The 25,278-nt window shown below is 42.4% G+C and overlaps 1 pseudogene; it reads left to right on the plus strand.

The window, feature by feature from the left end:
* The first annotated feature begins 1,430 nt into the window (after positions 1-1,430).
* LOC126237890 (5S ribosomal RNA) lies at positions 1,431-1,548 on the plus strand (annotated as a pseudogene).
* The last annotated feature ends 23,730 nt before the right edge of the window (positions 1,549-25,278 follow it).

Below are 25,278 nucleotides of genomic sequence, written 5' to 3' on the forward strand. Positions count from 1 at the left end.
CTATGTTTAAAAATAAACACAAGCAGAGGTTTCGACAAAAAATTAACCGATTTCGGCTTCTGAGACCGCTATTATATGACAAGTGAATTAGTGCATTCACAGTTAAAGTGACGCGCGATTTTCACAGATATTACTGATACAAATACAGAATGTATATAAAAAGATACGATAAAAAGTGTTGGAAAAGGAGAGTATAAGTTTCTTTTTTGTTGTGCACAGATTGTTAGTTTTAACAAAACGAAAGTACCGAGCGAGGTGGCGCTGTGGCGAGCACACTGGATTCGCATTCGGGAGGACGACAGTTCAATTCCGCGTCCGGCCATCCTGATTTAGGTTTCCCGTGATTTCTCTAATTCGCTCCAGGCAAATGCCGGGATGGTTCCTTTCAAAGGGCACGGCCGACATCCTTCCATAATCCGATGAGACCGAAGACCTCGCTGTTTGGTCTCCTTCCTCAAACAACCCAACCCGAAAACAAAAATGAAGCTTTTATAGCATGTTCCGAAAAATTACATTTTTCAATGTATTATGAATTTCTTGTCCTTCTTCTTTCTTATCGAACATTGAGGCTGATTTACAGCACTACGCCATTCCACTCTGCATCTGCCTTCCTCTTTATTTCCGCATACGTAGCTCATCCCGCTTCATTTATAATGTGCTGCACCTTTAACACCCATGGTCGTCCTCGGCGATTCTTTTTTCTCCGTAGCCCCGTGTTCTATTGTTCCCAAAATGTTATTGTGTCTTAAAATGTGTCCTACGAGTTTGTCTCTTTTGTTTGGATGTGCCTTTTCATTGGTAGCCCTATCTCTCCCGCTGACCTTCGTCAGCCTTCTGTAGCACCAAATCTGCAGGAATTGCAGCCGTCATCTCTCGTGCTTACCTGTTGCCAAAGTTTCACACCCATACATGGCCATACTCGAAGCAAATGCGTGGTTGAGCCGTTTTCCTTATTTCGAATTCACTGAACTCATATTTTTTTATTGTCATGCGTCCAGCACCCGCATAAGAGTTGATATTCGCCCATAAGAAAATATGAATGAGAGACATGAGAATCTTTCGAAGAAAGACGACGTTATTCCTGTTGGTTATAACACAGGTTAAAAATACAGCGCAGTTCACTATACATTCATTTTATGATTACCAACCAAAAGTGATTCCCTTCATTGACAAAGGTGTAGACTAAGTCGTCTATTCCAAGATAACGATTCCACTATCTCCACCGTGCTTGTAGTGTATAACATGACAAGACAATGAGGATTAGACCTATAACACCTACAAACTTACAGCACGCTAGAGCAGCATGGGTCAGCAACAGCTGGTAATTAGTAGAACGAGAAACCAATCCAAGTTGCTAATTTTTCTTGTTATTCATTCGATGACTAGTTTCGGGCCGAGATCCATTTTCAGATAATCTTAATATAGTCGAAGTCAACGGCCTTGCCGCAGTGGCTACACCGGTTCCCGTCAGATCACCCAAGTTAAGCACTGTCGGGCTCGGCTAGCACTTGGATGGGTGACCATCCTGTCTGCCGAGCGCTGTTGGCAAGCTGGATGCATTAAGCCGTTTTGAGGCAAACTGAGGAGCTTCTTGATTGATAAGTAGCGGCTCTGGTCTCGTAAACTGATATACGGCAGGGAGAGCGGTGTGCTGGCCACATGTCCCTCCATATCTGCATCCTGTGACGCTTGTGGTTGAGGATGACACGGCGGCCGGTCGGTTCCGTTGGGCCTTCCAAGAGCCTGTTCGGAGTTTTAGCATAGTCGAAGATGGCATTTCCGAAGATATCAAAAATGTGCAATGACCATTTACAATGCATACAAATAACAATGCATTCTAAATTTCGATACACGTTTCTGACTTCTTAGGAAATGTCATTTTCTGCTCTGTTATGATGATCTGAAAATGGGTCTCTGTCCGAAACTAGTCGTCGAATGTATAAAAAGTAAAAGTTTGCAACTTTGACTGGTTTTTCGTTCTACTATATCTAATCAGATGAGTGGACGATGCATCTGAAGATACCTTGGCATTTAAGATACCTTGGCATTTAATTTTTTATTTATTATTTTTTATTTTTATTATTATTTTTTATTATTTTTTATTTTTTATTTTTTATTTATGACTGCATGTGCAGTCTGCCATTCAGAAAACCGTTGCACTCAGCGACTGTTATATTGACTGTTATATTGACTTGTAAATTAAAGATTGCAGCAATCAGTCGTCCTTTTTAAATTTTATTGTTCAGATCTTGATTTCGGCTACAAGCTAGCCATTCTCAGTGCACTATCATTTCCGCTCAATGCATGCAATTCCTGTTGGTTGGGCTTCACCCACAGTTCAACAATAAATTACAAGACTTCACAATGTGTCAGTTATATGTTCTAAGTTGGCCAAAAATAAAAATAAAAATACAAATAAAAATAAAAATTTTAGTAACTCAGCCTCAGAGGAACAACGGCGTCTTTTAACAGAATAGCTTGTTTATTGGAAATGTCTACGTGCTGTGGAAAAGAGAATTCAAGAAGGAATTACATATAAACATTTGTTATACTTATCCTCGGAATCTTTACAACTATATTTGTGTTATAAATCAGTCGCACCGTAGCCGGCCGGCGTGGCCGAGCGCTTCTAGGCGCTTCAGCCTGGAACCGCGATACCGCTACGGTCGCAGGTTCGAATCCTACCTCGGGCATGGACGTGTGTGATTTCCTTAGGTTTGTTAGGTTTAAGTAGTTCTAAGTTCTAGGGGACTGATGACCTCAGATTCTAAGTCCCATAGTGCTCAGAGCCATTTTGAGCCAGTCGTACCGTAAGAGTATGACAGTTGCTACCGCAAATGAATGCTAATAACCTCTTTGAGTTTTAGGTTCCTACTTTTCCTCAAATTCTTTAGTTTTAACATCATATCAGTAAGCGCGAGCCCTACGTCAAAGTTGCTGGCTGCTTCCTAATACAGATTTCTAACGGCTACTAGAGACATAGTTGTAAATCAAGAGCCACAATAATGAGTCTTGTAAAGGTGAAACATTTACGAGATACGACTAACATTGAAACAGAGCTGCGTAACACAGAGGATACAGATACCCACTGAAAACTATACTCTGAAATAGAAGTTGCAGGTCAGAATCACTCTACGGCAGTTAGCGGAGTACGTGTGCAGATGCAGTTGCAGACTATTTGTGCCTTAAGAGTCATGAAATGCTAAAACTGAGAACTTCCGCGAATCCTGCTGCTCCCACTATTACGTTTATGCCTTTCATCTCCCACCCCTCCCATGCGACAAGCTGAGGGGGGCGGGAGGGGGGTGTTCCATCCCCAGTGAGACCAAAGCCATCGACGCAATTCTCCTGCAGCAAACAGTGACAGATATAATTTAGTCTCAACGGCCGCCTGGGAAATTAGGAGCCGAGCGGTGTTCATTGGTACGAGTCCACGCACCCAATCTGCTCTGTACTCGTTCCTGATCGTATTTGTATTTGCTCTTCCGCACCGTTCCAACACATCACTCCGCAGCCGTTGCTTGGATACAGGTGTTTGCTGGAGCAGGAATGATTTGTTCTGCAGTATCTCAATAACAAGCACACCGGGTCGGTCTTCTCACATAGCTAGATTTCCAGCATACAATGGAAGAAAAAGGAATAAGACTTACTAATTAATCCGAATACTCGGCAAAGAAACGAGAAAATGGGCTAATAAGTATCATCTTACACTTAAATAACCTTTATGTTCAGAGTTTAACGAAAATATTTTCCTTTGAGATATTTGTATAATAAATTTATGTAACTTGGGGGATGGATGAGTCTCTGACCTTAGCACTCATTAAAATGACAGAATATATTGTACGAGCACTGTGGAGTTTGTCACGTCGATAAAAATTCTAAGTAGCAAAAACTGCTGGATTTAACAGCTTCATTGAGTCAATAAATACCATGACTGCTACTCTGTTACACGTCACATTTCAGTTATCCTTACAACAGCGCTAGTACACTAGCATTACGCTTCGCTTTTGTACAGACCGACGCACTGAACATAAATTTACCTGGTAACTAACGTTGGCGGTGACCAGAAATCAGTCAACACCGTTCGCTCTCATTTGATTTTTGTCAAGTCAGTAAATCCCGTGAGCCAACGTGTTTCTCTTATGGCGATCTAATGCACAAGGTGTTTTATACTTGTACGTCTATATACAGGGTGTTTCAAAAATGACCGGTATATTTGAAACGGCAATAAAAACTAAACGAGCAGCGATAGAAATACACCGTTTGTTGCAATATGCTTGGGACAACAGTACATTTTCAGGCGGACAAACTTTCGAAATTACAGTAGTTACAATTTTCAAAAACAGATGGCGCTGCAAGTGATGTGAAAGATATAGAAGACAACGCAGTCTGTGGGTGCGCCATTCTGTACGTCGTCTTTCTGCTGTAAGCGTGCGCTGTTCACAACGTGCAAGTGTGCTGTAGACAACATGGTTTATTCCTTAGAACAGAGGATTTTTCTGGTGTTGGAATTCCACCGCCTAGAACACAGTGTTTTTGCAACAAGACGAAGTTTTCAACGGAGGTTTAATGTAACCAAAGGACCGAAAAGCGATACAATAAAGGATCTGTTTGAAAAATTTCAACGGACTGGGAACGTGACGGATGAACGTGCTGGAAAGGTAGGGCGACCGCGTACGGCAACCACAGAGGGCAACGCGCAGCTAGTGCAGCAGGTGATCCAACAGCGGCCTCGGGTTTCCGTTCGCCGTCTTGCAGCTGCGGTCCAAATGACGCCAACGTCCACGTATCGTCTCATGCGCCAGAGTTTACACCTCTATCCATACAAAATTCAAACGCGGCAACCCCTCAGCGCCGCTACCATTGCTGCACGAGAGACATTCGCTAACGATATAGTGCACAGGATTGATGACGGCGATATGCATGTGGGCAGCATTTGGTTTACTGACGAAGCTTATTTTCACCTGGACGGCTTCGTCGATAAACAGAACTGGCGCATATGGGGAACCGAAAAGCCCCATGTTGCAGTCCCATCGTCCCTGCATACTCAAAAAGTACTGGTCTGGGCCGCCATTTCTTCCAAAGGAATCATTGGCCCATTTTTCAGATCCGAAACGATTACTGCATCACGCTATCTGGACATTCTTCGTGAATTTGTGGCGGTACAAACTGCCTTAGACGACACTGCGAACACCTCGTGGTTTATGCAAGATGGTGCCCAGCCACATCGCACGGCCGACGTCTTTAATTTCCTGAATGAATATTTCGATGATCGTGTGATTGCTTTGGGCTATCCGAAACATACAGGAGGCGGCGTGGATTGGCCTCCCTATTCGCCAGACATGAACCCCTGTGACTTCTTTCTGTGGGGACACTTGAAAGACCAGGTGTACCGCCAGAATCCAGAAACAATTGAACAGCTGAAGCAGTACATCTCATCTGCATGTGAAGCCATTCCGCCAGACACGTTGTCAAAGGTTTCGGGTAATTTCATTCAGAGACTACGCCATATTATTGCTACGCGTGGTGGATATGTGGAAAATATCGTACTGTAGAGTTTCCCAGACCGCAGCGCCATCTGTTGTTGAAAATTGTAACTACTGTAATTTCGAAAGTTTGTCTGCCTGAAAATGTACTGTTGTCCCAAGCATATTGCAACAAACGGTGTATTTCTATCGCTGCTCGTTTAGTTTTTATTGCCGTTTCAAATATACCGGTCATTTTTGAAACACCCTGTAGATACTCAACAAGCCATAATACCGTGCGTGGCGAAGGGTACCTTGTACCACTACAAAACACTTCATTTCCCGTTCCACTCGCAAATAGAGCCATGGAAGAACGGTTGTCTTTATGCCTCCGTAGGAGCTCTAATTTCTCATGTCTTACCTTCGTGGTCCTTACGCGCATTGTACCAGTGGTCATAATTAAGCTTTCCCTATTTAACACATTATAACATGGAAACTAATTACCGTATGAGTATCAGACTTGAAAGCAGTTATGTCCAGAGTACGGGGTGTAGGATATCCATGTGTCACAGCGCCACCATCCAGTTCCAACTATGGCCAACAGGTGCCGTGATCACTCATTGTGATTAATAGCCTCACATACCTGACCATTTGCAGTACACTTGCCGTGTCAACATGAGCTTGGACAGAAGGGTCAGGGCCTTGTTGGTAAAGCTCTATTATCAAAACAACAGTAATGCTGCAGCTGCACTTCAAGAATATTGCCAGCTGTAAGGATTACGGAAGGGTCCTCTTTCTCCACTTGCTATGCGTAGCACGACGAAGAATTCCGAATCAATTGGAGAACAGGGCGTCGCTGCGGGAAGAGGCCGACGATTGGTTGCACCACAGTTGGTTGATGAAATCACTGTTGCTATGGCAGACAACGCTGCGCAGAATTCCCTATCGTCAGGCAGTGCGCGTGCTGTTTCGCGACAATTGAACATCCCGTGGTGCACTGTACGGAAGGTGATTCGAACCATTCTCAAATGGTATTCGTACAAGATCCGAATGACTATGATTTCTGGTTGTGGGGTTATCTGGAGGACAGGGTTTACCAGTGGAACATTCACACATGTGCTGATCCGAAGCGCAGCAGACATATGGACATGCTTCGTTCTCCTGCGCAGAATGCAATCCTGCGCTTTCAGACTGTTCTGGATACTAATGGGCGCCATACTTAGCCCCTTTTGTAGCAGTAGTGGTACCGGTATGTAATGCTATGATGTACCGTAGCAGAACATTAAAACTGCTTCAATTCGGAGTGCTTCAAATGAACTGATTCTGCATTATCTCTCTTCCCCATGTCCTCGACATTAGGCCTAATGCTACCAAGTTTGTTGCTTGTAAGGTAATTGGTTTCCGTACTATAATGTGTTAAATAGGGAAAGATTAATTATAACCATCGGGTATATTAGCGGCCGTAGAATCATTCAACGATCAGCTTCAAATCTCGTTTCTCAATAGTGGTCCTCGGAAAAGTGTAGCCTTCCCTCCAGGGATTCCCATTTGAGTTCCAGAAGCATCTACTAACACTTACAAGTTCTCCGAACCTACTGGTTGCAAATCTAGCAGCCCGGCTCTGAATTGCTTCGATGTTCCCCTTCAAGCCTTACCTTAGGACACTTCTTAATTTTCTTACGCGTTCCAAGCTCTGAGGATAGGTACCGCACCCAGGAACATTGTCGAGCGTATAGGTGGCCCAGGTATTACGGCGTGGGGAGGCGTAATTTCCCATGGCTGTAGTAATCTCCAAATCTTTGATAACGCTCCACCCAACGGTCAACGCTATAGTGAGACTGTACTCCTTCCCCTCGTGTAACTTCTCAGGGTCCTGACTTCATTTTTATGGAGGACAAAGCTGCATCGAACAGCCCAGTTGGAGGAGCTCTTGGAACGAGGAGGTATTCGGAGAGTGTTATAGCCCTCTAGCACTTGTAATATGTAGTGGGGAGACGTACTGCACGACATTCACGTACACCAATGATCATCCAGCAATTGCCAACTGCGCTGGTGGGGGAATAGAACACCCTACCACAAGACCATGTTGCGAACCTTATGGCCGGCGCGAGAGAACGTTGCAGAGAGTGCAATGCCGTCCCTGGAAATCACACACCCAATTAAGAACGATGTGCCGCCGTTTATAACGTTCACGGGACCATCTCGAGTCGCGGTGACTTCAGTGTAATTGTTGTCTTTGAATAAAAGTGTCATTTATGTTCGTCTCAATGCGTATTTCTGTACTATACTGTAGCAGTTCTTTCTGTGTGCTGTCCCAGTTTCATGAGAAAGTCCCTTACGAACTTAGGTTTTCCATACCAGGACAAACAGGATCGCCCACCTAACGCTACAGCCTCATATAGTTCCGAAACGAAACGAAATGTGAAAAATGCAATTGTCCAGATAAATCGAAGGTTGCTTCGTCGCTGAACACACCAAAATTGTTTTCTTGCTTTGTCAAAATGTCTCTGAGCGCTAAGGGGCTTATCATCTGAGGTCATCTGTCCCCTAGAACTTACAACTACTTAAACCTAACTAACCTAAAGACATCAGACACATCCATGTCCGAGGCAGCGACCGTAGCGGTCGCGCTGTTCCAGACTGAAGTGCCTAGAACCTATCGGCCACATCGTCCGGCCTTGCTTTGTCACTATTTTGTTAAGGTACTGCAAAAGCAACACCGACTGGTGGACACAATCACAATGCAAATTCGGCGCTTTATGGTTCCGGGCGGTGCGAATGTCATGTCCCACAGGACAAACAGCTTAAACCAGAACTCCACCGACAGACTTTCACAGATTGCAAAACAAAAAAAAAAAAAAATCTAGTAAACATGAACTCTGAAACGCGTATCTTAAGAGCTATGGACACCTTTACATCTTCGACATTACAAATCAGATCTCTTCTACTGCATTCCCTTTTCCTCCCATATTTTGAGAAGTGGTAACATGTACAAAAAAGAAGAAAAAAAGTCCAGTAAATAAAATCTCTAATGTGCATACCTTAAGAAATACGAGCAATTGTTCAGTAGGGAATATGAACAAGTGCCCACAGCTCGTAAGGTAAGCGTTCAAGAGCCATTGTACATTGCCTATTTTTTGTCTTGTTCTGGTCCATACTACCAGCTCTGAAATTTGGTCGGTGGAGTTCTGGTTCATCCTGTTTGTCGTACCGGGACATGACTTCTGAATTTCCTTGCAGGTAATGGAAGTTGTGTGTGTGTGTGTGTGTGTGTGTGTGTGTGTGTGTGTGTGTGTGTGCGTGTGTGTGTGTGTAGAGTGAGAGAACGTCGACTAATGTTTCCGGTAGTCATGAGCCTAAATATGCCCTGATGTACAGTGATATACAAAATAAAATATGTAATGCCCAAAGAATAAGTTTCTGACACTATCTGACTCGAAAAAACAACAATGAGGTAATGATACAGCACACACTTGCATCAACCAGCTCATATTAGAGCCCTGCATTTCTTATAAATAATACGTAACACATGTATGAACAGTTTCGTGAAAGCAATAGGTTTGCTTGAGCATATGTTTGAGTTTCACTCATAGCGTCCGGAACTGATTAGGAGCAGTATCTTCGCTTGTGTACACATAAAGTCAGAATGCAGAAAATAGCCAGTTAGCTGAAAGATAATTTCAACATCAAATTCCGTCGGGCTCCTAATGATAGTTGTTCACTGAGGCAGTGCTACCACATGTTTCACCAACCGACAACAGAGGATGTGTAGCATTACATTAGAGTTCCTGAATGTTAAGAGATTGTAGTATTTACTAATAATCTTAGTAATCAGTGTACATTCTGTGACTGAATGTCTGTTCATGAAAAATGTTGGGGGAACGTCCTTGAGTTCCACAACAAGATAAAATGTCAGCTTTGCAACGTGCCACATTTAGGTAAAGTTGCTTGCAGAAGGTCGCAACATACATGATTTCATTAGTGATGTACTGAACCTGAAAATCGATAAACACAATGTACATTTCTCAACAGTAACAAAACACACAACAGTAACAAAACACACACATCTCATTACAAAACAATCGTATTGAGCAGGTAATCCAAAATCGTCATTACATATGTACTCTTACTCTCCTTCAACAGTTGACATAGCAGAAGTTAAGTTTGTACATAATGAAGTGAAACTGGAAATGATTCAGTCTCCAGTCTCCAAGGGTTTATTAATTCTCAAAGTCTCCAAACCTATTTCGCTATCCTGCCTCGGGAATGGACGTGTATGATGTCCTTAGGTTAGTTAGGTTTAAGTAGTTCTAAGTTCTAGGGGACTGATGACCTCAGATGTTAAGTCCCATAGTGCTCAGAGCCATTTGAACCTATTTCGCTGCTCGCAAGCATGTGGGAGCACGCGGGAGGATACCAGTGCGGTTAGCAATACGAATTAACAAACACAGAAATCTCACCCTGTAAACTGCACTTCAGTGCAAAATTTTAAGTGGACTGATCTTACCAGTCATCTCTCAGACTATTCAATAACATGGCCCTACTCTAAACAGAAGTAACTTTGTCAGAACAGCATGCATCCTCCCTCAGAAACATGCGAACCAAAGGCATCTTAAATCTGCAGTATACTGTACAGCACAAACACAACGAGAATAATGGCTGACTTCTTTCGAACAAGGCACTCTTGCAAGGCGCTGCTTGCTAGCCACCAATGAGTACTCAAATGTTATTCGCTGATGGCCAACCTACACTCCAAAGACCTACTACCGATGCAGTGGTTTAGCAAACTATTAGCATCGAAACACTGAAAGTGGTTATCGCAAGATCTCAAAGATATTTGTAAAATAAATATTAAAAATCATGAAAACCAAGTAAAACCTGTTGAGAGGAAATGAAAGGCCCATCAAGCAAGCACCTTTCACAATAACACATTGTTTACAGTAATTCCTCTGAATCACTTCTTTGGGGTACTTGCGAAATTACTTGCACATCTTTTAAGAATAGCGATTTATGTTCGATTGATTGGAAGTTCCGAATATAGTGACAGTGTTTTAAGAAGTACATGTTACCTTGTGGATGAACTAGATCTGGCACTGGTTTTAATTGGTGGAATGTTCTCCGCATTTGGTTCATTCTGTTTATGTTCTCATTGCTAGTCCAAGTTCACGCTGAACCCACTGTTTCATCGAATCTGCCATGTAACCTGTGGTAAGCAAAGGCACACTTGTGAACTAGTGTTTTCAGTACCCTGTACCGAGAAATTGGTTTTGAATGCTCACCAGTTGTTACTGCCCAGCATTGAATAGCAAGTGATTTTTTGTGGCCAGTTATAACACTCGATGGCTAACTGAGAACCATATTACCAAAACTATTCTTCCATGAGCGTTCACTTGGGCAATGGCGCTTTCCTCAGACTAATGTAACGATTGAAGCTCTACGCACAGTAGCATTTGAAAAGTCTGTACCACATCAGATGTAGAAGTCCAAAATGTTGGGCACTCGCGAACAGGAAATGATCAGTTCCACTGATATAGTGAGAAATTATTGCAGGACCTGTAGGATGGATAGAATAATCCAATGAGAACTGAATATGGACTGATTGAACCGAAAAATGACTTAAGTACTGAGACATAGCCGACATGAGACTGATAAACTTAACAACTAAACTGAGAACCACACAACAGAAGAAATAAGAGACCTCTGTTACCTTGGAGAAAATAACGCATGACAAACAAGAACGTAAGAAGCAAACTGTCACTGTAGGCAATGACTTTCACATGCTGCTATGTGATACTTTTTTTCATTTTCCTGCCACTTTTTCGTTTTTATTTTATTGTTACTACTAGGCAGGTTTACTTGGGGAAATAGTTCGCGTTTTCCTTATTGGGAAGGTGCGATTTCAGTATGACCTCTAGTTCCTGTTTCTCGACAGACGGCAGTCAATGAGTCTCATTGGAGGTGTAAACATCCCCGAGGAGTTGGGCAGTTTTGCGGAAGTGAGGATGTGGCCTGATTTATGCTTTTGTCGGCTAGAGCAGGCGTCTCAGTGAGTGCAAAAACTGCTATACCACCACTATTGACCCAGAGAATAACTGAGGATGACATTTTTGCGTTTGCTGTGTGGACGTGAAAGGACAGGTTGCTGATGCCTGAGCAACGTGATAAATCCAGTTGCTTTTGCTACATTTTTTTCGTGTATCCTGTCGAAAGAGTCACCCCTGCCACTGTGGCACAGAGAGATTGAGCAGTCGCTGGGACACTGCTCCAGGCCAGTACCAACCTCTTGCTTGTTAATGTGCATTTTGTATGTCAAGAGTGAGAAGTTTCTACTGTGTTCCACGCATTGTTTTTCCCGTGAAGTGACCAATACTCTTAGTCATCACAGTGGCAACTGCACTGGCTTCTCCCCTCCATGTGGCTATTTTTTAGTTAGGAGTTAGGTGTCCCCCGTCTGATGCTATTTGGAGCACATGATCTGAATTTGAGGAAACGTAAGCGATCCAATTGTGATAGCGCGATCTATATTCTCAACACTTCGCAACTTACTTGTTCTGTCACGCATCTCGTCTGGCCTATTTAATTATAATTGTAGTTCCCGTCAATTTAATGTGGACTGTGTACATCATAAAAAAACAATCTATTAGTTCTCATTTAGATTTCAAGATCCCTTAAGCCTTCTACAACCTTTCCATAATCAGGCGACCCACAATTAACTTGGATCATCTGCGCATACCGAAGCTGTTGTTCTCATTGTAACTCTGCTTTCACTGTGTATAGAAGCCAAACACAGCCAACAGATGTTCAGAGTTAAAGAAATGATCATCAAGTCTGAACTCGAGAAGAGGCCGTTCTTAGCTAAAAGAAGTCTGCTAGTATTAAACACAGGCTTTATTCGAGGAAGTAGTTTCTAAGAGTGTACGTCTGAAGAACACAGCACTGCGTGGAAGCGAATCAAGGGCTGTGTGAAAACCGAAGGACAAACAGAATCAGAGAGTTTTTAGATGGTGTGCCACAGAAGAATGTCGAAAATAAAGTGAGATGGTAAGAAATGAGGATGTCCTCTTCAGAATCGGTGAGGACAGTAATTTGAGAGAAAGACTAGAAGTTGCAGGATGATACGGTACTTGTTAAGACAACGATAAGGTTGAGCAACGATCTGTCATATCCATTAAATGCTCAAGGACGCTGAGTGTTAGTATTCTGCGATGAAGGCGTTGGCTCAGGAAAGTAAGTCGTGGCGGGCCAGGTCAAAGCAATCAGAAGGCAGAGGAGAGAAAAGAATAAATAAAAGTAAAGATAACAGAGGTTTATAGCAAAATACATGTCGGAAGGACATTACAGAGTACATTGTAAAAACACAGGCACAAGTATTTCATGCCAAGACAAGCCCGCGAGCATAATCGTAAGTCTTTCCCTGTGAGCGAATCATAGCAATTCTGCAATTACAGGACGTAGACACATTGCAGTTTATTGAAGTTTCGGTCCCGAAGGAGTGTTCGGATGATCAAGGCAGTTCAGGCGGCCGCTCGCTTAAAGCTGGAAATCCGGGTTCGAGTCATAGCCCGGCAAATTAGTCACCAGTGTAGCTGGCGTCCGATCATATTCACAACTGGAAATAAATTTGTGGTATTTCATACAGTAGTTGCTTGCAGCGATGTCTATTTCTTCAGATGTGCATGCATGCCTGAAGGAGTTGCAGAGTACATCATAAAACACTGGAATTGGAATATAATAAAGACTGAATAGTCCAGAACATAAGTTCGAATACTCGCACTAAAGAACAGAAGGAGAACCTTACTATTCAGTACAACAGTCAAGTAAAATGTCTAACGTTATAAAAATTATAACCTCGGAAAAGGAAACTGATCGTGTGCAGCTCTGCCGATCTTTCGCTCCTGTTGTCACTGGAGCCAAAATCCCATTACTTTGGACATAAAATCCTACACATGTTCTGTTCAAATAATTTAGTCTTGTCTTAGTCACTAAAATTATTATACTGTTACCTCTAACGCGTTTAGCTATAAATTATTCTCGGATACGTGGTACAAGAAATAAGGTAGAATGGGGTGGAAAACAGATTTTATACATTAACAAGATGTGGTGTAAGACTTGGTGACGCGTTAAGATGAGTTATGTACCTTAATGAAACTGGTATACAGGATCTAGTCATAACTGAACATCCTTGCTTAACATCAGAGGCCAAACTGTCTCAGGAAGTGCGGTGTATTACAAAGTAAACACTCTAACTCACCAGTTGGCGTTAGAGACAATCGAAATACATCAAATTCTGATCTCTGTGACACACATGTTTTTAATTAAATATGACAATAGCTTCCCAAACGTTATCTAGCATGGCTTGTTCATAACTTCCACGTTATAGTACGTTAGCACTGCACAAGGTCAAGGATGCTAGTATAGTTTTCGGCCAACAACTACAGGCTACAGTCATATTGCATATACTCATTACTGTCCTCATCTACTTCACATTAAGTTAGTTACCTTAACTGTTACACATGATCTCGTTACCCTAAGGAAGTCATAATAAAGGATCCCTGTCTCCTCCTCATATGTAACTCCTTTAGTTTTAGAGTATTTTAAACAATGTATTCTGAAATGTCAAAGCCAGTGATGTTTCATGTTGCAAAGGCTCTGACGCATCTTGCGTTCACCTAAATAAAACCAATAATGTCATTCACATATTTGTGTAATATATTTAAGGAAGAAGGTTTATACATTGCAATATATTTACGGTAGGTTTATAAATTGTTCATACTTAAAAAATTTACATATCGTATTTAGTTGTATGACGGTTACTTCTAACTCGATCTGGTGGCTTAATATATTTACTTATTAACACGGTGCGCGGTGTGAACCAGTTCGGCCTCTGATGTTAAGTAAACACATGTTCGGAAGAACAGACACCACACATTCATATAATCTGATAGGCCTAGCTGGGCAATGAATCCACCTTCTTCAGTGCGGATGCACAAATACGTCCGACCTCCTGTGGGAATCTCGAAGGGCGAATACGGAGAAAATGGACAGGGGCAGCGGATAGGCGGCGCTCGATGGGATTAGTGTGGATCGGCCGTCACGCGAACCGAGGTAGTACGTGCAATTGCGATAACGTTGTGTCCCGGATGGCGCAGTGGTTACCGCACATGCCTGGTAAGCAGGAGATCCTGCGTTCCAATCCCGGTCCAATAAACATTTTCACTCGACTTCTCGTCGACTCCGAATAATGTCCCAATGCAGCTGACAGCTGTGATCCCTCTCCTTTCCTTTATTCTACCTTCAATTTACGTATAAAATCTTCTAGATTGTTAGACCACGTCATTTTCATATTCAGATTTCTACTTACACAGACGACGTTTCGACCTCCGTGCTGGAATCTTCTTCAGGATCCTCTGCTTTTCCCGGTAATTGAACACTGTGTTCAGGTACTGCAGTTACCATAAGATACAGAAAGAAGTCTTCAAAACGTGTGTGTGAATTCCTAAGGGGCCAAACTGCTAAAGTCATCGGCCCCTAGACTTATACACTACTTAAATTAACTTATGTTAAGAACAACGCACACATCCATGCCCGAGGGAGGACTCGAACCTCCAGCGGGAGAGGCCGCGCAATCCGTGACAAGGCGCCTCAAACTGCGCGCCCACACCGCGCGGCAAAGAAGTCTTCATCGAAGTGGTCTGAACGTCGATCGTGTAAGAAGAAACTTGAAGAGGAACAGGACGCGGCCTGACAACTTGGAACGCTTTAATGTAATCTCTATTACTGGAGCGAATATCAGAACAAATTTGTCACAAATAATCTGACATCATACGCAGTTATCTGTCTCAGATTATGATACAGCATTTCCTGAAGATAGACATAAATACTGGTGTTTTATATGTGTGCGACGGTGTCCTACATTTCCCACAAACAACATAACTGACGCTGCACTGCCACTGAAATGCGTTAAAACTATTATTTCGTTTAAAATCTGTTCCTTTCTTCTCCTCAGTTTAGATTCAGTGATAAATCATAATGTACACCAGTTTGAAATTGTTTACAAAATAAAATACTAAAATTGCCGGAACAGTGAAAGTTCTAAAGATATAAGGGAATAATCCAGTGCTGATATCACAATACATAATAAAACCAATACCTCACTGGAAAGCCATGTGTGTAACTTAAAGGCATGATTCTCGAGGCCAAACACGTCACGTGATGTAATACTGTCTATCCTAGCAGGTCCAGCATGAAACCATGAAGTAAATTTCAAATATGTTGTATCAATAAAATACAGCTTGAAAACAGGCACATTCCCCTTATCCTGCAAGATGTATGTGAACATAAAAACACGAACGGCGCTACTTGAGGAATGTGACCTGTTTGAACAGGTGTAATCGAGGACCAGTTGAACAAAGCTGAACAAACTACATTTTTTCTAAACGCGTTTTTTAACGTGTTATGGTACTTTGATATGAGCCTCACACAATGGCTAAAAGAAAATACGGTAAAACTGGGTTTTCACCGTTGTAAAATTAGCCTTAATATACCACATTTTCACAAAACTTTAGATTACAATTTTCAAGATGACACCAAACTCCACTAATCCTTCTTTTATACTGCATAGTTGAAATTTTGAACATAAAATTTAAAAGTTAAATCCCACACCCTTCACACTCACATGCGTTTATTGTCGGGTAGTCGGACAACGCCCTACGACGTTTGCTAAGCATTCTTTTAACAACAATTCATACTGTCCCGCTTAATTCACTTTCATGTTCAGTCACTATTTTAGTACAAGATTAGTAGCCGTTGGAACATCATTATTAATATAACAGTAAATTCAAAATGTTATGAAATAATTCAGGAGGTGAAAAATGCAGGAAAAAGAAGTAGTTGTCAATGCTGAAAGAATGTGAACTCCACTACTACACCCTCGAATGAACATATCAATACACACTGTAACCAACTGAAACAACAAAGAAAACAACTTGCATAGCAATGATATTCGTTTTAGAGATATCCTATACATTAATAAAACAAAGTTGAACAGGGGAATTTCTTACTACGATTAGTGCAACTAAATTAACAATCGCTGGCCGGCAAATATGCGTAAGCTGGAAATTATTTTAATCGACTTGCGTATCCCGAATATAGATTAAACGAGTTCGCGACGATTTCTGGGCTTGCTAAGCTTTTGGTGGCCGAAAAACCACGATTTTTTTGACTCTTCAGTTTTTCGCTTATAACACTAAAACGATACAGCGAACAGAAACTTCCGATAACACCACTACGAAAGACGATATAATTTCGCTTAGAATGACCTACTTAAGGGTTAAAATTGGTTCAGCCGTTTGGCCGTAATCGATCGTCAAAAGTCGGCAATTTTTACCAGATTGTCGGAAAAATTAATTATACTCGCCTTCCAAACACGGCGACTCCAAATGAAAAGTACCTTGAATAGAAGTTGTAGAGCATCAATTTCTGCGTAAAAGGAACTTTTGAATTTTGAAATTCACTCTCTCCTTTGCAAAGATGCAAATAAAATTGTGAAAGCATTCGTAGCGCTAAAGAAGAAACACGCATGAAAACGTGCATACTTCGAGTTTTGTAAAAATTTTGTAATTTCTAACATTTTTTCTCAATGAAGGAGTCAGTGATGAAATTCAAATTTTTCCTTCGTCGTTCCCTATCTACATTGATGACCATTGTTACATTTTTTAATGTTTTTACTCAACCATATTGAGAACAACTAAAAATACTCCTACAAAATTCTATTAATGGCATTTGTTGAGTTTTGTTAAGACAATCCCTAGTTAGTCCCTAGCTAAAAGCATTACTTATCAGCTTCAAATATCTCTTTATTCTCTTTTCTTGTATAGCAACTGGGTCGGCATGTTAATCAGGATTTGGCAGTATTAGTAGTAGAGGGTGGCCGGATGTAATTCCTGACGCCACCCATACTCCACAACTGGGACGGAGTTTGTGTACCTCATCTGTCTGCCTCTTGTGTTATCTCACTCATGTCAAGGTTCTTGAACGTTTTGTAATTTTTCGCGAATCGTATGACTGAGACGCGACATGGGCATCAGCTGGTATTAAACTGGCCAGATGTGCGAAACCGCCTAAAACAGCATCCATACTGGCCCGTAGAACGGTTATCGTCGTCAATCCACCCGTCGGATTCGTCCACGGGCCTGCGTGCCTCCCTGGATCCCGGAAGCAGCATGCTAACACACTTGGCTATCCCGGTTGGCTGATATCTTAGAATCACTAAACGAAGGTAATAAGTAACAAATGTAATTCCTGTTATCACTTGGGGCAAAGTAATTTAAAAAACGGTCGAGAAACGTCTCGTGCTGTCCACATAGTAACTACAGAGGAGAGTGATCTACCTATGGACTAGTGTACCTAGGATAACATGATATTTTCCTTGGTACTTTAGTACAGTGACTGACTTCACAATCACATTAAGGAATGCACACTAGAAATCACCATAGGCAGTTTCCATCGTTTTCTACGGTTTTGTTGTTGTTAGCATTTCACATACGACACGTTTAAGTGCTGTAAAATCTATTAAAGATATTTTAACATACCGTTAATTTTTCAGGTACAGAATTTTATGGTGAACAAAATACTATATTAGGTATACAGCTTTCCTTTCACCGTTTTGCATCAGATGGCAGTAGCGGCATGTAATGATGCAGGTGATAGGTCCTAAGTGTCGTACTATAAGTTTAGCCATTTGTGAACATAACGCCATCGAAATATTACTCGATTTGTGACTGCATCATAAAGTTATTCTTGATTCATTATGCTGACTTACTAGTCCAATTCTCGTCATTAGCGGGAAGCTTTCATTTTCTAACATGAAGAAATCTGCGGCTACGGCTTAAAAATGCTGAATAAGACCTATGGTGAGGCCCATATTACAGAAAGAATGTGTAGATAATGGTTCCAGTGCTTCCGGAACAATGATTTTAAAATCGAAATTCGGTATGGTGGTGGAAGTCAGGTTTTCGAATCTACCGAATCCGACGGAAGCAGTCACAGGAGCCCATATACGGGATTGCTGTGCTGCCCAAAAGATAGGAGAAAGTAGTGGCCAGTGATGGCCAACAGTTTACATCGTACACTTTATATAAGTTTTTCATAATAAAGCCTCGAGCTTCGAGATAAAACGGAAGAAGTAAAGTTATAGACCTTATACATTTTTAGAAACATTTGTGGAATATGTGCAAAATTAAGCCCTACTTCGAGGGTCGTGCTCGATTTCCTACCTTGAAAGCGAAGAAGTAATTTCACGATGGAACCTGTGATATTTGAACCTAAACTGAATTTTCTTGAAAATGGAAATTTGCGTTAATTTCCAATGCTCATATTTCAAAATGTTCTTGATAATATTTCTGCTTAATTTAATTTCACTTACTCATTATTTCCGGTAGCATAGCAATAATGTAACAGTATTGACAAGATTTTTTTCGATTGCTACGCTTTTCAATTTCAGTAGAATATTTGCTCCTGGTTACATGACCATATTGTACCTTCGAACATATTTTCATATTAGGAAGAGTCTTAATTTTCCTGAATATTTAGTTTGAAATGTCGGAAAAGTCGCAGCACATAAACAGTGAACGTCATAATTTAAACATGTAATAAGAAAACACATATATTAAGCTTCTTTTACAGGGCTGGCAGGAGGAGAAATTCTCAGAAGTGAACCAACGTACAACACTCTTCCCTACCATAAATTGTTCTTGATGAAAACTAGGAAGCTATTATATGTTGCATCAGTAAGCTCATTGAAAACATGTTAAAGTTTATCCCTGAATGCTCCGTACATTTCGATCTCCCTAGGGTACTCTGCAGGTTTTCAACGAGGAATTTCTAGCGGAGTACACCTTCGATTTGTGACTGCTCGTGCGAATATGTTTGATAAATAAGGATGTATAATTTTCTCTAGTGTTAATATGCTCTTTTAGCAAGAGATGCGCTTTTACTACACCGCACCACGCACATGAATCGAACAAAAAGGTAACTACAATGGAGTAGCGATTTCTTTTGTAAACACACCCATGCTAGCCCGTAGAACGGTTATCGTCGTCAACCCACCCGTCGGATTCCACCACGAGCCTGCGTGCCTCCCCGGATCCCGGAAGCAGCATGCTAACGCACTCGGCTGTTCCGGTTGGCTGATAATTTTGAATCACTAAACGGATGCAATAAGTAACAAACATAATTTCTGTTACCACTAAGGGCAAAGTAGTTTAAAAAAACGGTCGAGAAACGTCTGTGCTGCCCACATAGTAACTACAGAGGAGGGTGATCTACCTATGGACTAGTGTACCTGGGCAGCATTGAATTCTCACTGCCATAGCTACCGCTCGCCCCGAAGTCTATAGTTAATACACAGCTGGGAGCGACTACGCAGATGTATAATTTTCTCTAGTGTTAATATGCTCTTTTTAAGAGATGATACATGCAACGTGTAGGTTACTCCAGGAATTAGGTTAAACGGAGAGTCACGTAATTTTCCACAAGACGGAACTATTTTCTTTTTTCCAAATGACGCAGCCAATTTTGTTAGTTTCATCACTCGATGTCAGTGCTGGCTAAAGGGAGAGAACCTGCGGCTATTGCGATGAAAGGCGCTTGTAGTTCGATTTATGCTCCCAAAGGACCTAGTGACATTTTCAATATGCCGGCAATTTATCATTCGCGGATTTTTTTAAACTTGGTACGACGCGACGCGCTCATCAATCACTGGTGCCAGGGCCTGCTTGTTCGTCAAAGCCCGCCGACAATGGCCGAAGGATCGTCGCAGCGTCAGGCAAGATTGCCAAGAACGCATGAGGCGTTACAGTAGCACAGTAGGCTGGCGTAAACGAAGGAGGGTCTGCGTCAACTGTGCAGCGCGTAGTTATCTATAGCAGAAGCTAAGGCGACAGCGGCCGGCGGTGTTGGCGCTTTCCAAGCCGTCCCACTGTTTGTTCGAATGCGTCATTCAGAGCGACGCTTTCTTCGCATCGACCTCTTAGCTGGCGCTAATTCTGACGAACGCCCCGGCAAACAGGCTTTAGGCGCACCCCAGGGATCACAGAACAGAAAGGTCTTTTATCAACGGCGGAGACATTCAGAAGTTCGGCAAGCAAGGCAAAGTTTGGGATGGCTCGTTCACAACTCAAACAGCGGTGGAAGTGTTGAAATACATTAGCGTAGCGGCCGAGACGTCACAAAAGAACTCAGCGTACACGTACCGACACACAAAATTTCTCCTTCAGCATCTCTAGGCCTACATACGATGTCCTCTTGATGCTCACAGTTATTGAATGAGTATTGCAATTTACATTTAGGGCCGCGCACAGGATGAACCAACTAAATCGGTCCTATATACATCGAGAATGAGATAAATTTATCTGTTTCTAAATCTACGTCTACATTTGCATAATTACTCTTTAGCTCAGAATTGTATGTTTAACAGAGTGTTTATCGAACCACCTTCAAGCCATTTCTCTATCCTTCCATTCTCGAACAGTGCCCGCGAAAATGGAGCACTTAAATCTTTCTGCTCGAGCTCTGATTTGTCTCATTTTCTTACAACGATCATTTCTCGCTATAGAATTTCGCGCCTACAGAATATTTATCCAATAGGAGGAAAAAGTTCGAGTCTGGAGCTTCACGAGATCTTGCCGAAACGAGCAACTGATCGTCATCTAACGCATCCTCAATTTTCTTTTCCATTCCTCTGTATATTATTCTTGTCAGCAGCTTGGAAACATAAGCTGATTGTGCGATAATTCTCGCACTTGTCAGCCTTTGCTGTCTTGTCCGCAGCTCGTGGTCTGGTGGTGAGCGTTGCAGCCTCTGGGTCACGGGGTCCCGTTACCGGCCGGGTTGGGGATTTTCTCTGCCCTGGGACTGGGTGTTTGTGTTGTCCTCATCATTTCATCATAATCCTCATCATTTGTGGCAGTGGCTAGAGTGGACTGAGAAAAAACTGGACTGTGAAATAATAGGAACTTTGTACGGGCGCTGATGACTGTGCAGTTCAGCGACCCATAAACCAACCATCATCATCTTGCAATCTTCGGAATTGTGTGAATGATATTTTTCCGAAAGTCAGACGGTATATTGCCAGACTCATACACTCCACACACCAACTTGAATAGTAGTTTTCTTGTGACTTCCCCCCAATGATTTCAGAGATTCTGATGAATGTTATCTACCCCTTCGGCCTTATTTGATCTTAAGTCCTCAAAAGCTCTCTTAAATTTTGATTCTAATTTCTTGTATCACATCAGACACATTTTCTCCTTCGTAGAGGCCTACAGGATACTCTTTCCACCTGTCTGCTCTCTCCTCTGCATTTAACAGTGGAATTACCGGTACCCTCTTAATGATACCAACCTTGCTTTTCATTTCATCGCAGTTTGTTTTGACTTTCTAACATGCTGAGTCTGTCCTTTCAACATTCATTTTTTTCGATTTCTTCACGTTTTTCATGCAGCCGTTTCGTCTTAGCTTCCCTGCACTTCCTATTTATTTCATACCTAAGTGACTTCCATTTGTGTATTCCTGAATTTCCCTGAACATTTCTCTACTTCCTTTTTTCATCGATCAACTATAGTATTTCTTCTGTTACCCATGGTTTATTCGCAGTTACCTTCTTTATACCTATGTTTTTCTTTCCAACTTTTGTGATGGGCCTTTTTAGAGATGTCCATTCCTCTTCAACTGTACTACCTACTGAGCTATTCCTCACTGCTGTATCTACTCTTAGAGAACGTCAACCGTTTTCGTCATTTCCTAGTACTTCCATATCCCAGTTCATTGCGTATTGATTCTTCCTGACTAATCTGTTAAACTTCAGCCTACTCTTCATGGTCTGAGTCTATATCTGCTTCTGGGTACGCATTACAATCCAGTACTTCATTTCTGATTCTCTGTCTGACCATGATGCAATCTAACCGAAATCGTCCCGTATCACCAGGCGTTTTCCAAGTACAGCTCCTCGTCTTGTGATTCTTGAACAGAGTATTCACTATTACTAACTGTAATTTATTACAGAACTCAAATAGTCTTTCTGCTCTCTCTTTCCTTGGCCCAAGCTCATATTCCCATGTAACTTTTTCTTCTACTCTTTCCTTCCCTTACAACTGCATTCTAGTCCCCCATGACTATTGGATTTTCAACTCCCTTTAACGTCCTGTATTATCTTTCAATACCCTCATATACTTTCCATGTCTCTTCATCTGCAGCTAGTGACGTCGGCATGTAAACCTGAACTATCGTTGTCGGTGTTGGTTTGCTGTCGATTCTGATAAGAACAACCCTGTCACTGATCTGTTCACAGTAACACACACTCTCTCGTACCTTCCTCTTCATAACGAATCCTACACTCGTTATACCTTTTTCTGCTGCTGTTTGTATTTCCCTATACCCATATGACCAGAAAGCCTTGTCTTCTTTCCATTTCACAGCACTGACCCTTACTATATCTAGATTGAGGCTTTGTATTTCCCTTTTCAGATTTTCTTGTTTCCCCACCACGTTTAAGCTTCTGACATTCCGCGCTCCAATTCGTAGAACTTTATCCTTTCGTTGATCAGTCAATCGTTTGCTCATGGTTACCTTTCCCTTGGTAGTCTTGTCCCAGAGATCCGAATGGGGAATGTTCCGGAATGTTTTTCCAATGGCGAGATCATCATGACACTTTTTCAATTACAGGCGTCATGTCCTATAGACACATGAAATGTATCTTCAATGCTTTGGTTTCCTTTGCCTTCTGCATCCTCATCCCGTTGATCATTGCTGATTCTTCCGTCTTAAGGGGCAGTTTCCCACCTCAAGGACAAGAGAGTGCTCTGGAGTCTACGTGATACGTTGCCCATCTGTAACGGAGTCCATTATGTTATGGTTTGCGACGTGCTGCTCACCACGGTCGTCCGGAATGGAGACTCATATTATGCAACTGTCTCGTAACACACTGACGCGTCACATAGCGCTCTTTAGCCTCTTCCGATGCCGTATTTAGCACTGTAGCTCACAGCCGCTATTATTTTAACTCAAACGTGGTCTAACGAGGGTGGCCTTGCAGTGTAAGTCCTCAACACTCACTGTCAATAGGAACCGCTTCTACGCTCACACAGCGTCACTTTGACTCCAGTGTAAACGTCGAGCAATTTCCTGGTTGCCACGACTACTGCACGTAATGTCATGGCGCGGACCCGGTTATTGATCGCCATTTCTTTTATGGCAGGATGCATGTTCAATCTACTGTCCCACGGACGACACTAATGCGTCGGTACTATTACTTGAATTTCAGTTGAAATGCTGCAAATCCATCTGAGTGTGGCGTTCTACCCGTAGGTACCTCTCATGGTGTGTGTAACGCTCAGTTCGAAACAGGACTCATCACTGACGACAATTCTACTCCAGAGTTGAGATTTTCACTCTGCAGCGGAGTGTGCGCTGATGCGAAATTTCCTGGCAGATTAACTGTGTGCCGGACCGAGACTCGAACTGAGGACCTTTGCCTTTCACAGGTAAGTGCTCTACCATCTGAGCTACTCAAGCACGACTCACGACCCGTCGCAGAAGAGCCTCTATGAGGTTTGGAAGGTAGGAGACGAGGTACTGGCAGAATTGAAGCTGTGAATTCAGGTTGTGAGTCGTGCTTGGGTAGCTCAGATGGCAGAGCAGTTGTCCGCGAAGGGCAAAGGTCCCGAGTTCGAGTCTCGGTCTGGTACACAGTTTTAATCTGCCAGTAAGTTTCAGTTCTACTCCAGTCAATGAGATTGCACACCTAAGAAGATGGTACGCTGAAGACATGTTTGGATACGCCAGGGACAGCGGTGGGGTGCCAACCCGCCACGCGACCCGATAGCCGGGACCGATGGTCTGGGGTTTCATTTCTTTTCGTAGCAGTATCCCTTTGGTTGTCATCCGCGGCACCTTTACAGCACAGCGGTACGTCGAAGATTTTATACGACCCGTTTTGCTGCCCTTCACGACAGTCCATCCTCGGATTACATGTAACCAAGGTAACGCCCGCACATGGCGAGAAATTTTACTGCTTGTCTTCGTGATTGCCAAAACCTACGTTGCCCAGCAAGATCGCCAGATCATTCCCCCAACTTAGAATATTTGGAGCTTTATGGGTAGGGACCTCCTACAGTTCGGGTTTAATGATCCAAGCACTAATTTTGCTGAATTTGGCATTTGATGAAATCTGGCACTATGTCCCTCAGGAAGACGTTCAACGCTACCAGTCACGAATAACTGCTTGTATAAGGGCCAAAGGTGGACCAATGCGTTATAGACTTGTGAGACCTTAACTTTTCCCGGCGAATTGAATGTTCAAATAGCTTACGGGTTTGCTGCCGGGTGACGTCGTCGACCACCACCGATATTTCGACAGGAGCACACCCTGCCTTTCTCAAGGCACAAATGCAAGGAGGAAGCAATGTACAAGGAAATTTAACACCTTGGTTCACAGAGGAGAAACAAGGAAGATACCACACACAGAACAAGTAACCGCAGAGTCAACACAAAAACAAAGATAACCAACATCAGAAATATCGATAGTGACTTAATCAACAGGTGAGGTAGCATTAATCCTGTCCCTCAGTTTTTTGATGAGAGAAAGAGCTGGATTCCGAGCAGCATTTAAACAGAATCCACCATCTCTGTTTATGAGGTTGCTTGATTTCAACAGTTTCCTTAATAACACTATCCCAATAGCTGGACGTGCAAGCCAGAATCTCCGTGTTGTTGTATTCCATAGGATGACCGGTGTCAAGGCAATGTACTGCCGAAC

Source organism: Schistocerca nitens, chromosome 2 (genome assembly GCF_023898315.1).
Source record: "Schistocerca nitens isolate TAMUIC-IGC-003100 chromosome 2, iqSchNite1.1, whole genome shotgun sequence".
NCBI classification, from domain to species: domain Eukaryota; kingdom Metazoa; phylum Arthropoda; class Insecta; order Orthoptera; family Acrididae; genus Schistocerca; species Schistocerca nitens.